The sequence below is a fragment of the Oncorhynchus clarkii genome, chromosome 20 (genome assembly GCF_045791955.1).
Source record: "Oncorhynchus clarkii lewisi isolate Uvic-CL-2024 chromosome 20, UVic_Ocla_1.0, whole genome shotgun sequence".
Lineage (NCBI taxonomy): Eukaryota > Metazoa > Chordata > Actinopteri > Salmoniformes > Salmonidae > Oncorhynchus > Oncorhynchus clarkii.
In genome coordinates this window covers 72,445,312-72,460,689 of record NC_092166.1, presented here as the reverse complement: position 1 = coordinate 72,460,689, position 15,378 = coordinate 72,445,312, and positions in this window count along the sequence as shown.

Here is a 15,378-nt window from a genome sequence, read left to right as displayed (position 1 = left end):
CAGAGAGATCCTTGATGAAAACCTGCTCCAGAGCGCTCAGGACCTCAGACTGGGGTGAAGGTTCACCTTCCAACAGGACAACGACGCTAACCACACATACAAGACAACACAGGAGTGGCTCTGAGCGCTCTGAATGTTCTTGAGTGGCCAAGCCAGAGCCTGGACTTGAACATTTGGAGAGACTGGAGAGACATGAAAATAGCTGTGCAGCAACACTCCCCATCCAACTTGACAGAGCTTGAGAGGATCTGCAGAGAAGAATGGGAGAATCTCCAATTACAGGTGTGCCAAGCTTGTAGCGTCATACCCAAGAGGCGAACTTGTACATCAAGCTGCCTCATGCTACAGAACCAGGTGATCGGAGCAGGAGCCTATGAGCTGTTCCGGCTCACACAAGCCATGGCTCGTGCAAGGCTACTGACTAAAGGCGCCCGCATACTAGGATCTAGGGATTTGCATCTCTCTCAAAAGTATAGAATGACCATCTTTAAATGAATGACTCGGGATGTTGGTTGTAAGATAAAAGCTTGTTTTTAGTAATAACACTTGTTCACGTTACATTTAACCACTTTAGATTATACAAAACAATAAAAAATGATGCTAGCGAAAGCCAGGATAATCACTTGTACAGTTGAAGTCGGAAGATTACATACACCACATTTAAACTCAGTTTTTCACAATTCCTGACATTTAATCCTCGTAAAAATTCCCTGTTTTAGGTAGGTTAGGATCACCACTTTATTTTAAGAATGTGAAATGTCAGAATAATAGTAGAGAGTGATTAATTTCAGCTTTTATTTCATCACATTCCCAGTGGGTCAGAAGTTTACATACACCCAATTAGTATTTGGTAGCATTGCCTTTAAATTGTTTAACTTGGGTCAAACGGTTCGGGTAGCCTTCCACAAGCTTCCCACAATAAGTTGGGTGAATTTTGGCCCATTCCTCCTGACAGAGCTGGTGTAACTGAGTCAGGTTTGTAGGCCTCCTTGCTCACACACGCTTTTTCAGTTCTGCCCACATTATTTTCTATAGGATTGAGGTCAGGCCTTTGTGATGGCCACTCCAATACCTTGACTTTGTTGTCCTTAAGCTCTTTTGCCATAACTTTGGAAGTATGCTTGGGGTCATTGTCCATTTGGAAAACCCATTTGCGACCAAGCTTTAACTTCCTGATTGATGTCTTGAGATGTTGCTTCAATATATCCACATAATTTTCCATCCTCATGATGCCATCTATTTTGTGAAGTGCACCAGTCCCTCCTGCAGCAAAGCACCCCCACAACATGATGCTGCCATCCCCGTGCTTCACGGTTGGGATGGTGTTCTTCGGCTTGCAAGCCTCCCCCTTTTTCTTCCAAACATGATGGTCATTATGGCCAAACAGTTCTATTGTTGTTTCATCAAACTAGAGGACATTTCTCCATTTATCTTTCTTTGTCCCCATGTGCAGCTGAAAACCTAGGTCTGTATTTTTTATGGCGGTTTTGGAGCAGTGGCTTCTTCCTTGCTGAATGGCTTTTCACGTTATGTCGATATAGGACTTGTTTTACTGTGGATATAGATACTTTTGTACCTGCTTCCTCCAGCATCTTCACAAGGGCCTTTGCTGTTGTTCTGGGATTGATTTGCACTTTTCGCACCAAAGTAGGTTCATCTCTAGGAGACAGAACGTATCTTTCCTGAGCGGTATGATGGCTGCGTGGTCCCATGGTGTTTATACTTGCGTACCATTGTTTGTACAGATGAACGTGGTATATTCAGGCGTTTGGAAATTGCTCCCAAGGATGAACCAGACTTGTGGAGGTCTACATTTTTTTCTGAGGTCTTGTTCCTGATTTATTTTTGATTTTCCCATGATGTCAAGCAAAGAGGCACTGAGTTTGAAGGTAGTCCTTGAAATACCTCCACAGGTACACCTCCAATTGCCTCAAATGATGTCAATTAGTCTGTCAGAAGCTTCTAAAGCCATGTCATAATTTTCTGGAATTTTCCAAGCTGTTTAAAGGCACAGTCAACTTAGTGTATGTAAACTTCTGACCCACTGGAATTGTGAAACAGTGAATTATAATTTCAATAATCTGTCTTAAAACAATTGTTGGAAAAATGACTTGTGTCATGCACAAAGTAGATGTCCCAACCAACTTGCCAAAACTATAGTTTGTTAACAATAAATTTGTAGAGTGGTTGAAAAACGAGTTTTAATGACTCCAACATAAGTGTATGTAAACTTCCGATTTCAACTGTACATAACTGGAGGGTTCTCGTTTGTTTTTTCTTACGTCCTGTCGCAAGGCATGCTGGTACTTGCAGTCAATAGTGTAATCCAATACAACATAAATATGTACATAGTTCTCTACAATCTCCATTACATGAATTATAATACAATTACTCCTGTACATATGTAAATAACTGTGTAAAAGAAATATTTAGATACAGCTCAATTAATTAACTGTAAACATTAACTCCGTAACCCATTAAAGTTAAAGTCCTTACAAGTTCGTTTTGATACGCCTCCAGATGCATGGGCTCCAATACAGGAACACTACTTTTAGTTTGAAATGATTCAATGCACTAAAAATGATTGCATGAACACATTTTTCATTCTAAATTTATATCTGATATTGATGGAGCTCAGAAGCTGAGCTGGATTTGTCTGAACTGACTTCTCTGTATAACGATACAGGGCGAGACCCAGATGCAGATGGTTCGAGTCTCTGATATTGATTAGAAAACAAGGGACAGGCAAGAGACATGTCGTGAACAGGCAAAAGATTATAAACCAGGTCAGAGTCCAGGAGGTACAGAGTGGCATGCAGGCTCAAGGTCAGGGCAGGCAAAGGTCCGAACCGGGAGGACTAGAAAAACAGAGACTTAGAAAAAGCAGGAGCACGGTTTACTTGACAAAACAAGACGAACTGGCAACAGACAAACAGAGAACACAAGTATAAATACACGGAGGGTAATAGGGAAGATGGGTGACACCTGGAGGGGGTGGAGACAAGCTCAAAGGACAGGTGACACAGATCAGGGTGTGACAGTACCCACCCCCCAATCCCCAGGGGCGCCACCTGGCATCCTAACTTGGGCGTGCAAACCTGGTTGATCGGGGTGCTGGCAGCGAAAGTCGGCGATGAGAGCCAGGTCCGGGATGTCCTTAGCAGGGACCCAGCACCTCTCCTCCGGGCCATAACTCTCCCAGTCAACCAGGTACGGGAAACCACTGCCCCGTGGTCAAACATTCAGGAGGCGTCTCACCATGTACCCCGGTTGGCCATCGAGGACACGGGGAAGTGGGGTGAGCCTGGAAACAGAAGACAAAGGGCTGTGAGACAAGGGCTTAATCCTGGACACATGAAATGTAGAGTGTATACGGAGGGCACGGGGTAACAGATGACAAACAGCAGTGGGACTAAGGACTCTAGAGATGGGAAAGGGACCAATGAAACGAGGGGAAAGTTTGCGGGACTTCACCCGGAGGAGCAGGTCCAGTGTTGATAGCCATACCCTTTGCCCAAGCCGATAGCGGAGAGCTGGAGTCCGGCGGCGGTCCGCTTGTTGACGATACCTGGAGAAGAGCCGCCCAAGCGAACATCTGAGCCGAGGGTATGTTGACTTAGTGTTCTTTTTCCGAGAAGAGCAGGAGCTGATACCCCAAGGAGCACTCGAAAGGGGAAAATCCAGTGGCTGAGCAGGGAAGAGTGTCCCCGGCATACTCCACCCAGACCAGTTGGTGGCTCCAGATAGTGGGGTTGGTCGAGATGAGGCACCATTGTGTCGTTTCCAGGTCTTGTTTCGTTCGCTCTGACTGGCCGACGACCCATTAAGGGTGCAGAACGTCTTCGAGAACCGGGACGAGAACTGAGGACCCCGGTAGGAGACCATGTCCACAGGAAGTCCATGGATCCAGAAGACATGCTGCACCATGAGCTGGGCCGTCTCTTTGGCAGAGAGTAGTTTGAGGAGAGGAATGAAATGGGCGGCTTTGGAAAACTGATCCACTACTGTCAAGGAACTAGACAATAATTTGTGCCAGGTGTTATATCCCTCCTAAATAGCTCTAGCTAATGTTCCTATCAATTCAGTAAGGCCAGCAGGCTAGTCTTTTTATTGGTATGTAACCGTTATGAAAGTTGTATTGTAATTTTGTTTAGTATTTAAAACGCCACTTTAAACGTGTATATGACACTGCAACAATTTCCCCATGGGGACAATAAAGTCAGTAAGTAAGTAAGTGTTGCCATCAGACGGAGGAAGCCCAGTGACAAAATCCAGGGAAATATGTGACCAGGGGCGATGAGGAACAGGCCGTGGCTGAAGGAGGCCCGACGGAGCTTGCCACGCAGTCTTATTCTGGGCACATACCGCACATGTGGTGATGAAGGCAGAGGCGTCAGGAACCATAGTGGGCCACCAGAAGCATTGTCAGAGGAAGGCCAGGGTTCGACGGGAGCCAGGGTGACAGGTAAGCCTGGAGGAATGAGCCCATTCCAGGACCTCGGACCGGGCTGAATATCTGGTCAGCTGGGAACCCTCCAGGGTCCGTTGTGCCTTATGGACCAGGGTCTCAATACCCCAGACAACTGAAGCCGCAAGGCATGAGATAGGTAGGATGGTCTCAGAGTCAGAGGGTAAGGCGGTGGAACTGTACAGGCAAGCTAGAGCATCTGGCTTCACATTCTTAGACCCTGGGCGGTAGTAGATGGGGAAGTTGAACCTGGTGAATAACAGAGCCCAACGGGACTGCCTGGAGTTGAGGCGCTTGGCTGTGCGGAGATATTCCAAATTCTTATGGTCGGTCCAAACCAAAAATGGATGTTACGCGCCTTCCAGCCAGTGTCTCCACTCCTCCCGCACCATCTTGACCGCCAGAAGTTCCCGGTTACCTACGTCGTAGTTTCTCTCAGCGGTATTGAGACGATGAGACATGAAGGCACAAGGATGGAGCTTTTGGTCCTGGGAAGATCGCTGGGACAGGATGGGCCCCACTCTAAAGTCAGAAGCATTGACCTCAACCAAAAACTGACGGCAACGGGTCGGGATAGACGAGGATGGGGGCAGTAGTGAATCAAAGATCTACAAAAGCCCTGTCAACAGCTGGGGACCATGTGAATGGTACCTTGGGGGAAGTGAGTGCAGAGAGGGGAGCCGCCAGGGTTCTGTAGCCCAAGATGAAGCGGCGGTAGAAGTTGGCAAACTGCAGGAAATGTTGCAATTGCACTCTGGACGTGGGTTGGGGCCAATCCACCACCGCTCTCACTTTTTCAGGATCCATCTGGACATTGCTTTCAGCCAGCGATGATGTATCCCAGAAGGAAGATTGTAGAGTGGTCAAACTCGCACTTCTCAACTTTCACAAACTGGTTCCCCAGGAGGCGCTGAAGGACTTGTCGGAAAATAAGCCAAGACCTCAGAAAAAAAATTGTAGACCTCCTCAAGTCTGGTTCATCCTTGGGAGCAAGTTCCAAACGCCAGGATGTACCAAGTTCATCTGTACAAATAGTATGCAAGTATAAACACCATGGGACCACGCAGCCGTAATACCTCTCAGAAAGGAGTCAAGTTCTGTCTCCTAGAGATGAACATATTTTTGTGCAAAAAGTGCAAATCAATTCCAGAACAACAGTAAAGGACCTTGTGAAGATGCTGGAGGAAATGGGTACAAAAGTATCTATATCCACAGTAAAACAAGTCCTATATCGACATAACCTGAAAGGCCGCTCAGCAAAGAAGAAGCCACTGATCCAAAACCCCGAACAACAGATTTGTACATCGTCAGCTTGGGGATTTGAACTTGCAACCTTCCGGTTACTAGTCCAACACTCTAACCACTAGGCTATCCTGCCACCCCAAATGACAATAACCCCAAGCATACTTCCAAAGTTGTAGCAAAATGGCTTAACAACAAAGTCAAGTTATTGGAGTGGCCATCACAAAGCCCTGACCTCAATCCCATAAATATGTGGGCAGAACTGAAAACGAGTGTGTGAACAAGGAGGCCTACAAACCAGCTCTGTCAGGAGGAATGGGCCAAAATTCACCCAACTTATTGTGGGAAGCTTGTGGAAGGCTACCCAAACCGTTTGACCCAAGTTAAACAATTTAAAGGCAATGCTACCAAATACTAATTGAGTGTATGTAAACTTCTGACCCACTGGGAATGTGATGAAAGAAATAAAAGCTGAAATAAATCACTCTACTATTATTCTGACATTTCACATTTTTAAAGTAAAGTGGTGATCCTAACTGACCTAAAACAGGGAATTTCTACTAGGATTAAATGTCAGGAATTGTGAAGAACTGAGTTTAAATGCATTTGGCTAAGGTGTATGTACACTTCTGACTTCAACTGTATATAGCCATAGGGCAGACTGAGCATCTAACACTATCAGATTAGGGGGGGCATTTTATATTTTTGTCCCCACTGTTGTCACTTGTCATATAGCAGATGAATTTTTTTTTGAGCTAGTAATATGTCAATATGTATCTTTAGAAATGAGCTATGACATACATAGCCAATTAATATAAGATACTGTGGATTGAATTTCACTCTCTAAAAGCGAATAGTTTTGACTGTTTTGAACTTTACTGAGGAGAGCTGATTCAGACCAGTGCAGCTCATAAAACTTGTCCTTGTTATGAAATTACAGATTTACACTATTTATTTAAAAATGACTGCACTGACCTTTTAAAGCAGAACTATCAAGAATAGTTGAACCAGGGAACCCTATCGGTGAATCGAAACATCCCTACTAGGTTCGGTTTGCTCCTAGCAGAACTCGGCTAGGCAAAGTGAATGTCTGTGCTACACATTAATGTCTGTGCTACACATGCTCCCTTAAAAGACAATATTATATTATGGTTTGTCCCTCTTGGGACGCCGTAGCAACAGCCATTATACACTTCCCCAAAATAGTCTGAATTAAGATAAATCAAGAAATCTAATACATTTTAAAGTTTTTTTTGCTTAGGACTTAGTTGTGCAACTTTATTTCTAAATAAGATGTTTGGTGTAGTATTTCTCAAGTGAAAGTGGTTAGGGTGTTGGGCCAGTAACCGAAAGATTGCTGGATCAAATCCCTGAGCTGACAAGGTTAAAAAATATATATATGTTGTTCTGCCTCTGACCAAGGCAGTTAATCCACTGTTCCCCAGTAGGCGGTCATTGTAAATAAGAATTTGTTCCTAACTGACTTGCCTAGTTAAATACAAGAGAAGCACATGGAGTTATCTTGGCATACAAACCAGATCAGGGTGAGGTAGCTGCTGCCACACTGGTTTTTGCAAAAGTGTTTTAAAGTATTGTTGTTGAGTGTATTGGTGAGTTGATTAAAGTGCATTGTTTGTATTGTATTTTTGCTTGTGTACATTTTAAAAGGGGAACACCATTTTGAATTTGCCTTTAGCCTGATTCATTGGTAGCTAGTAGCTTGTGTGGCTTCCTCAAGTGTGCCGTGCTTCACCATCACCTAACCTGAGTGCTGTGATTTATACCTCTAATTTGAACATTGTGTGATATTCTATTTAGAAAACATTGTGATAAGTTAACTGTTACATTAACCAATAAAACCTTTATTATCCCCTTTGTTTCATTGAAACTAGTAATAAACTATATATTTTTTTAATTGTGTGATGTTTCCTTGACTTTGTACCCATTTGAAGTCTCCATCTCCAGTATACCAAGACTCTGTTACATACAGTATTTAATCAGAATTAACTAAATTCCAATGATTTACTTTATTGGGTAATACTGTACATAATGGAAATTGATTTTCTGCCATTAGCTACATTTTCTGACTGTTTGAGCACACAATCAAGCTAATGCATTTGAGCACATGAACCTGTTCGCAAAGACATGGGCTACGTCCTAAATGGCAACCGATTCCATATAAGGTTCTGGTAATAGTGCACTATATAGTGTCATTTGGGAGACAACCATGGTCGTATACACCAGGGTTTCCCAACCCTCTCCTTGCTAACCGGATTCAATTAGTCAAAGGCTTGATTAGTCGACTAATTTAATCTGGTGTGCCAGTTCAGGGTTAAAACTAAAATGTGAAACGTCTGGGGGGGCCTGAGGAGAGGGTTGGGAAACCCTGGTGTAAAGCATCCATTTGCCCTGACTACATAACATGTCCTTTTCCATTTAGATTCTGTGTTCTGTATGTACATTCTTAATTTATGACAAAATAACAGCAGGGTTCATATTAATACTTATATTTTATTGGCAGTGAAAACAGAAGAGGTATTTGAATTCACATTTCAGTCACTACCAAGAACTCAGAAAAGACCACCAGCATCATTAAAAATGGTTAAGCTCCGTTTGGTCCTACTTGGCAAATGTACTCATTAATGGCATTGGCATAAATAAGATAAGCATTTTAAATAGTTAAATAAAGGATGAAATCAACAATTCAGAAAGACCTTACTGCACTGTGGTGGCTGAATTAGATATTGTGAGCATCCCAAATGGAACCCTATGCCCCATATAGTGCACTACTTTTTGGGACAGACACATTACTTCTCATCCAGACATTTCCTTCACAGAAGTCTGTATAGATTCCAAATGTTTTTTCTAGCTCACTGAACAACTAGTTTTCCCCAATAACTTCAAAATGATAATATTATTGTTTTACACACTTGTATTATACATCTCGTTGGACACATTTAAGACGAAGTCAAGGCTGTAGCCACATGAGTGAAATACAGACCAAGGTTCAGTTCTGATATTCACACTGGTATGCTACTTAGGATCTGTATTGGCATTGCAGTGGAACATAACATGAATCCAGTCACCACTCTGCCTCCTCAACAGCCTTCGAGAAGACAGTCCTCCCCTCCGTAACACATCACCCCACACTTCAGATAGAACTTCCACTGGTTCTTAATGTGGTGAATCTGAAGTAATATGTTTGGAACAACAAATCACAATAAAAATCACAGTATGAATCGCAATACATATTGTATTGGCACCGAACACCATACCCAAACCGGACGAGTGCGTGCGCCATCGTGAGCAAATAGATTTTGTCCTCCCACACCAAACGCGATCACGAAAAACAGGTTGAAATATCAAAACAAACTGAACCAATTATATTAATTTGGGGACAGGTCAAAAAGCATTAAACATGTATGGCAATTTAGCTAGCTAGCTTGCAATTGCTAGCTAATTTGTCCTGGGATATAAATGATGAGTTGGTATTTTACCTGAAATGCACAATGTCCTCTATTCCGATAATTAATCCACACATAAAACAGTCAAACTAATCGTTTCTAGTCATCTCTCCTCTTCTCTTCTCCTTCCAAGCTTTTTCTTCTTTGAACTTTATATGGCGATTGTCTTTTTTTTTTAACACCTTTATTTAATCATTATTTAACTAGGCAAGTCAGTTAAAGAACACTTTCTTATTTTCAATGGCGGCCTAGGAACGGTGGGTTAACTGCCTTGTTCAAGGGCAGAATGACAGATTTTCACATTGTCAGCTCGGGGGATCCAATCTTGCAACCGTACAGTTAACTTGTCCAACGCTCTAACCACCTGCCTCTCATTGCACTCCACGAGGAGCCTGCCTGTTATGCGAATGCAGTAGAAGCCAAGGTAAGTTGCTAGCTAGCATTAAACTTATCTTATAAAAATAATCAATCATAATCACTAGTTGATGCTATTACTCGTTTATCTAGCGTGTCCTGCATTGCATATAATCGATGCAATACTGGGGGATGATTTAACAAAAGCGCATTTGCGAAAAAAGCACAATCGTTGGACGACTGTACCTACCCATAAACACTAATGCCTTTCTTAAAATCAATACACAAAAGTATTTTTTTTAAACCTGCATATTTAGCTAAATGAAACCCAGGTTAGCAGGCAATATTAACCAGGTGAAATTGTGTCACATTCATTGTACGCAGAGTCAGGGTATATGCAACAGTTTGGGCTGCCTGGCTCGTTGCGAACTAATTTGCCATAATTTTACGTAATAATGACATATCATTGAAGGTTGTGCAATGTAACAAGAATATTTAGACTTAGGGTCAGGGTTAGGGCCACCTGTTAGATAAAATACAGAACGGTTTCATATTTCACTGAAATGATAGTTTCCGGATTCGACCATATTAATGACCAAAGGCACGTATTTCTGTGTGATATTATGTTATAATTAAGTCTATGATTTGATAGAGCAGTCTAACTGAGCAATGGTAGGCAGCAGCAGGCTCGTAAGCATTCATTCAAACAGCACTTTAATGTGTTTTGCCAGCAGCTCTTCGCAATCACAGCGCTGTTTATGACTTCAAGCCTATCAGCCTAACGGCTGGTGTAACCGATGTAAAATGGCTAGCTAGTTAGCGGGGTGCGCGCTAATAGCGTTTCAAACGTCACTCGCTCTGAGACTTGGAGTAGTTATTCCCCTTGCTCTGCAAGGGCCGCGGCTTTTGTGGTGCGATGGGTAACACTGCTTCGAGTGTGGCTGTTGTCGATGTGTTCCTGGTTCGAGCCCAGGTAGGGGCGAGGAGAGGGACGGAAGCTATACTGTTATACTGGCAATACTATAGTGCCTATAACAACATCCAATAGTCAAAGGTATATGAAATACAAATGGTATAGAGAGAAATAGTCCTATAAATACTATATTAACTACAACCTATAACCTCTTACCTTGGAATATTGAAGTCTCATGTTAAAAGGAACCACCAACTTCCATATGTTCTCATGTTCTGAGCAAAGAACTTAAACGTTAGCTTTTTTACATGGCACATATTGCACTTTTACTTTCTTCTCCAACACTTTGTTTTTGCATTATTTAAACCAAATTGAACAGGTTTCATTATTTATTTGAGGCTAAATTAATTTTTATTGATGTATTATATTAAGTTAAAATAAGTGTTCATTCAGTATTGTTGTAATTGTCATTATTACAAAAGAAACAGCTGATTAATCAGTATCGGCTTTTTTTGGTCCTCCAATAAAATCGGTACCGGTATCAGCGTAGAAAAATCACAATTGGTCGACCTCTCACACTACCGTTTAAAAGTTTCTTACCCAAACGGGCGGTAAGGTATATGGTTACAGTGAGCGTTGTTTCCAAATGTACAATAAATGTCCCTTTCTCACTCTCTTTTCCCCACCTCCTTCTCCATGTGTAACAAGCTGTCATATCTTGTCAGTCCACTAGGGACTTTTGTCTCATGTAAGTGTGTGTGTGTATTCTGTGTTATTATTTATTTAGTTAGTAAATAAATGTGTGTAGTACTGAATAATCAGAAAAGGCTGGGTTTCTTGCAGATTCAAGAAGTCTGCAAAGTTCAGAATGAGACTGATGAGGTAATGATTAATAAGTGACTTATCGATATAACACACACAGTGGCAAGAAAAAGTATGTGAACCCTTGGAAATACTTAGATTTCTACATAAATTGGTCATACAATTTGATCTTCATCTAAGTCACAACAATAGACAAACAGTCCGCTTAAACCTATAACTCAAACAATTATATGTTTTCATGTCTTTATTGCACACACCGTGTAAACATTCACAGTGCAGGGTGAGAAAAGTATGTGAACCCTTGGATTTAATAACAGGTTGACCCTCCTTTGGCAGCAATAACCTCAACCAAACGTTTTCTGTAGTCGAGGATCAGACCTGCACAATGGTCAGGAGGAATTTTGGACCATTCTTCTTTACAAAACGGTTTCAGTTCAGCAATATTCTTAGGATGTCTGGTGTGAACTGCTCTCTTGAGGTCATGCCACAGCATCTCAATCGGGTTGAGGTCAGGACTATGACTGGGCCACTCCAGAAGCATATTTTCTTCTGTTGAAGCCATTCTATTGTTGATTTACTTCGGTGTTTTGGGTCGTTGTCCTGTTGCATCACCCAACTTCTGTTGAGCTTCAATTGGCGGACAGATAGCCTAACATTCTCCCCCTTGATAAACTTGGGATTTATTTTTTTTATTTTTCAATCGATGATAGCAAGCCGGCCCTGGGGCAGAAAAGCAGCCCCAAACCATGATGCGTTACAGTTGGGATGAGGTATTGATGTTGGTGTGCTGTAAAAAAAATTCTCCACACAGTATTGTGTGTTCCTTCCAAACAACTCAACTGTAGTTTAAACTGTCCACAGACTATTTTGCCAGTAGCGCTGTGGAACATCCAGGTGCACATTGGCAAACTTCATACTTGCAGCAATATTTTTTTTGGACAGCAGTGGCTTCTTCCGTGGTGTCATCTCATGAACACCATTCTAGTTTAGTGTTTTACGTATCGTAGACTGACACTCTAGGATTCTTCTTAACCTCATTGAGCATTCTGCGCTGTGCTCTTGCAGTCATCTTTGCAGGATGGCCACTCCTAGGGAGAGTAGCAACAATGCTGAACTTTCTCAATTTATAGACAATTTGTCTTACCGTGGACTGATGAACATCAAGGCTTTCAGAGGTACTTTTGTAACCCTTTCCAGTTTTATGCAAGTCAACAATTCTTAGGTCTTCGGAGATCTCTTTTGTTCGAGGCATGGTTCACATCAGGCAATGCTTCTTGTGAATAGCAAACTCAAATTTTGTAAGTGTTTTTATAGGGCAAGGCAGCTCTAACCAACATCTCTAATCTCATCGATTGGATTTAGCTGACTCCTGACTCCAATTAGCTTTTGGAAAAGTCATTAGCCTAGGGGTTCACTTTTTCCAACCTACACTGTGAATGTTTAAATGATGTATTCAACATAGACAAGACAAGAAAAATACAATAATTTGTGTTAGGGTTAAACGCTCTGGTTTTGCGTTAAACGCTCTGGTTTTGTTCATGCTAATAAGGCATACTAGGCCCCAAATACTGGTGATTACTGTCAAACAATGAAATAGCAATATCTACTGCATGGGGACTTGTCAAGGAGATTCCCCATTAGACTTGATCTGTGTCCAGCAAACCAGACCCAAATACTTATTTTGAAAAACAAAGAGGACAGGACGCCCTTCTTTTCCTCAATGGAAATGGGTTTCTTAGCTCTTCCACTGGGATTTCATCCATCCAGACACCATCACCACTGGAGCTAGAGTTGCCATCATCACTGCTGCCCTCTGCCTCCTGTAGGGCCTGCAGAGCCTCCACAGTGATCATACCTACAAACTCATTCTCTCCCATTGCACCTGTGAACACAGACGGAAGAGGAAGCGAGACATCCCACACCCTCATCTTTTCTGGTTCATATACAGTTGATGAACTAAGCAGACCAGACCCAGCTACTAATGCATTGTTGCCTAAGTGAGCGCCACCCTGTTCAGACCGGAATTGACCATTTTCAATGGTAAATGGCCTGAGTGGGACATCTTCATTTATCCACCATCTTTGCTGTAACCACACTCGTTAGCTTGTGCATGCATCAGCAAGCTCCTCTATGAGAATGACACAGCGACCGTTAGCTATCAAGGCAAACACTTCCTTTGGCTAGCATAACTATTGTTGACACAATGCTACACACCTCCATCCATCTCCTCCTCCAACTCCTCCACATCAGAACTGTTGTTCAGGTGGATGATGTCTGCTAGAGCATCGTTGAAGTTGTAGTCTTTCAACAGGGTCATCTCCAGCTGGAGGAGGAGGAACAGGAAGTGTTATGAACTACAAATTGAGACCAGATGCCCGATATGTTTGTGGAGATCTGAGAGAATTTGACTGGTGTTAGTGTAATTCTGTGAGTTAGGTCTTCATCTTGTAGAAGCTGACAATGCGCCATCAGGGCCAGACTGCACTTTAATGATGAGACAGAATGCATAACTTATCAGGGAATAATATAAATAAATAATAAGGGGAGGGGGAATGGGATCCCTCCACTGAGTAGGCTACATTATAGCCACTCTGTCTAATCCCCACCCAGCAGCCCCTTGCTAAAGTACAGAAGCCAATTAGAGTACAGGTGGATGTTATCAGAATAAAATTCCTTCAACACATATGCCACATCTTATTCCCTTCCCACATTAGCAATATGACAAAAGCTCCACCTTGCCCTCTGATAGGTTAAGTGGAAGTTTCACCATATTGCTTAAACTGTACCTACAGTATGAAATCCTTTCAGATCTCCAAAGTGCATAGGGTCTAGGGGTGGATTTGGGATTGCTATCTCCTGTCTTAACTTGGTACCTTGGTAGCATACACAGGTAGACCCTCCAGGTGTGTTGTCATATCCTGCTCAGGTGTGTTGTCCTTCTGTTCACCATCTCCTCCACCCCCACCTCACTGGCCCCGAAATCCAACCCCCCCCCAACCATGACCCTTCAGAAATGCTCATCTTCATCTTGACCTGGGTAAAATAGACATGAGCTGTATGTTGAACCTTGGCTCGGGTCTCTTGTTGTCCAATGGCACCCTATTCTCAATAAAAGTGCACTACTTTTGACTAGAGCCCTATGGTCCCTGGTCAGGATGTGTACTATATAGGGAATAGGGTGTCATTTGGGAGGAAGCCTCTGTCTTATTAATTATAGCAGTACCCTGCCTTGCCATTGTAATTCAATTGCATGAGATTGTTGACTATTTGATGAAGATATGGCTGAGTTGTCCATAAGTCGTTGAAAAAAAAACGTATAATACTTTACCTAAAGGCTTGGCATCTGGGCGGAGCCAGAGGAAAGGGACGAGGACAGGCTCATGTCTAGCTGCTGTGGACTGTCGAAGTCAATCCCATCCAGATTGAAATCACCACTGTCAAAAGGGCTCTCTGGGGGGTGAGATGGCGGTTGGGACGAAAATAAAAGGACACTGGAGTCTGCACAGAAAAGCGTGCCTGAGCTAAAGGAACCTGTGTCTGCTGAAGGAGATGGTTCTCCTGAACTGGGGGCTGGACCACGGGTTTGGGTAGCACAGGCTTCTCATCAGGTGGCTGGGGAATAATAATAATACATTTTATTTGTAAAACATATTTCAAAAACATTTCAAAGTGCTACAAAAACATCAAGATGGTGGTTCACCTGGACCGGAGGCATCACCTGGACTGGACGTATCAGGATCTGCTCTGGTGTCTGAGGTACAGCTGTGGGAGGGGCCACAGGCCGTGGGGAGAACGGATCTGTCTTCGGAGTGGTCATGGTCTTGAGGACAGTAGAAGGGACCACCATAGCTGACTGCTGGGAAGATGAGCTGGGATCTTTCCACTCCACTACAGGTACCCCCTTCTGGAGCTGAAGGGAGAGGGCTGTGGCCGGCTGGAACCTGGGACACCATCACTATAAAGTTGACCATGTAAAGCTGGCCTTATGGAGGTAAAAGAGGGGAGAAATAGATACAAAAGTCCCATTGTAAATGTTGGAGAAAAAAAAAATAGACTGATGAAGCTATTTATTTTTTTCTATATCGTGACATTTCATGTATCATAAACATGCATCA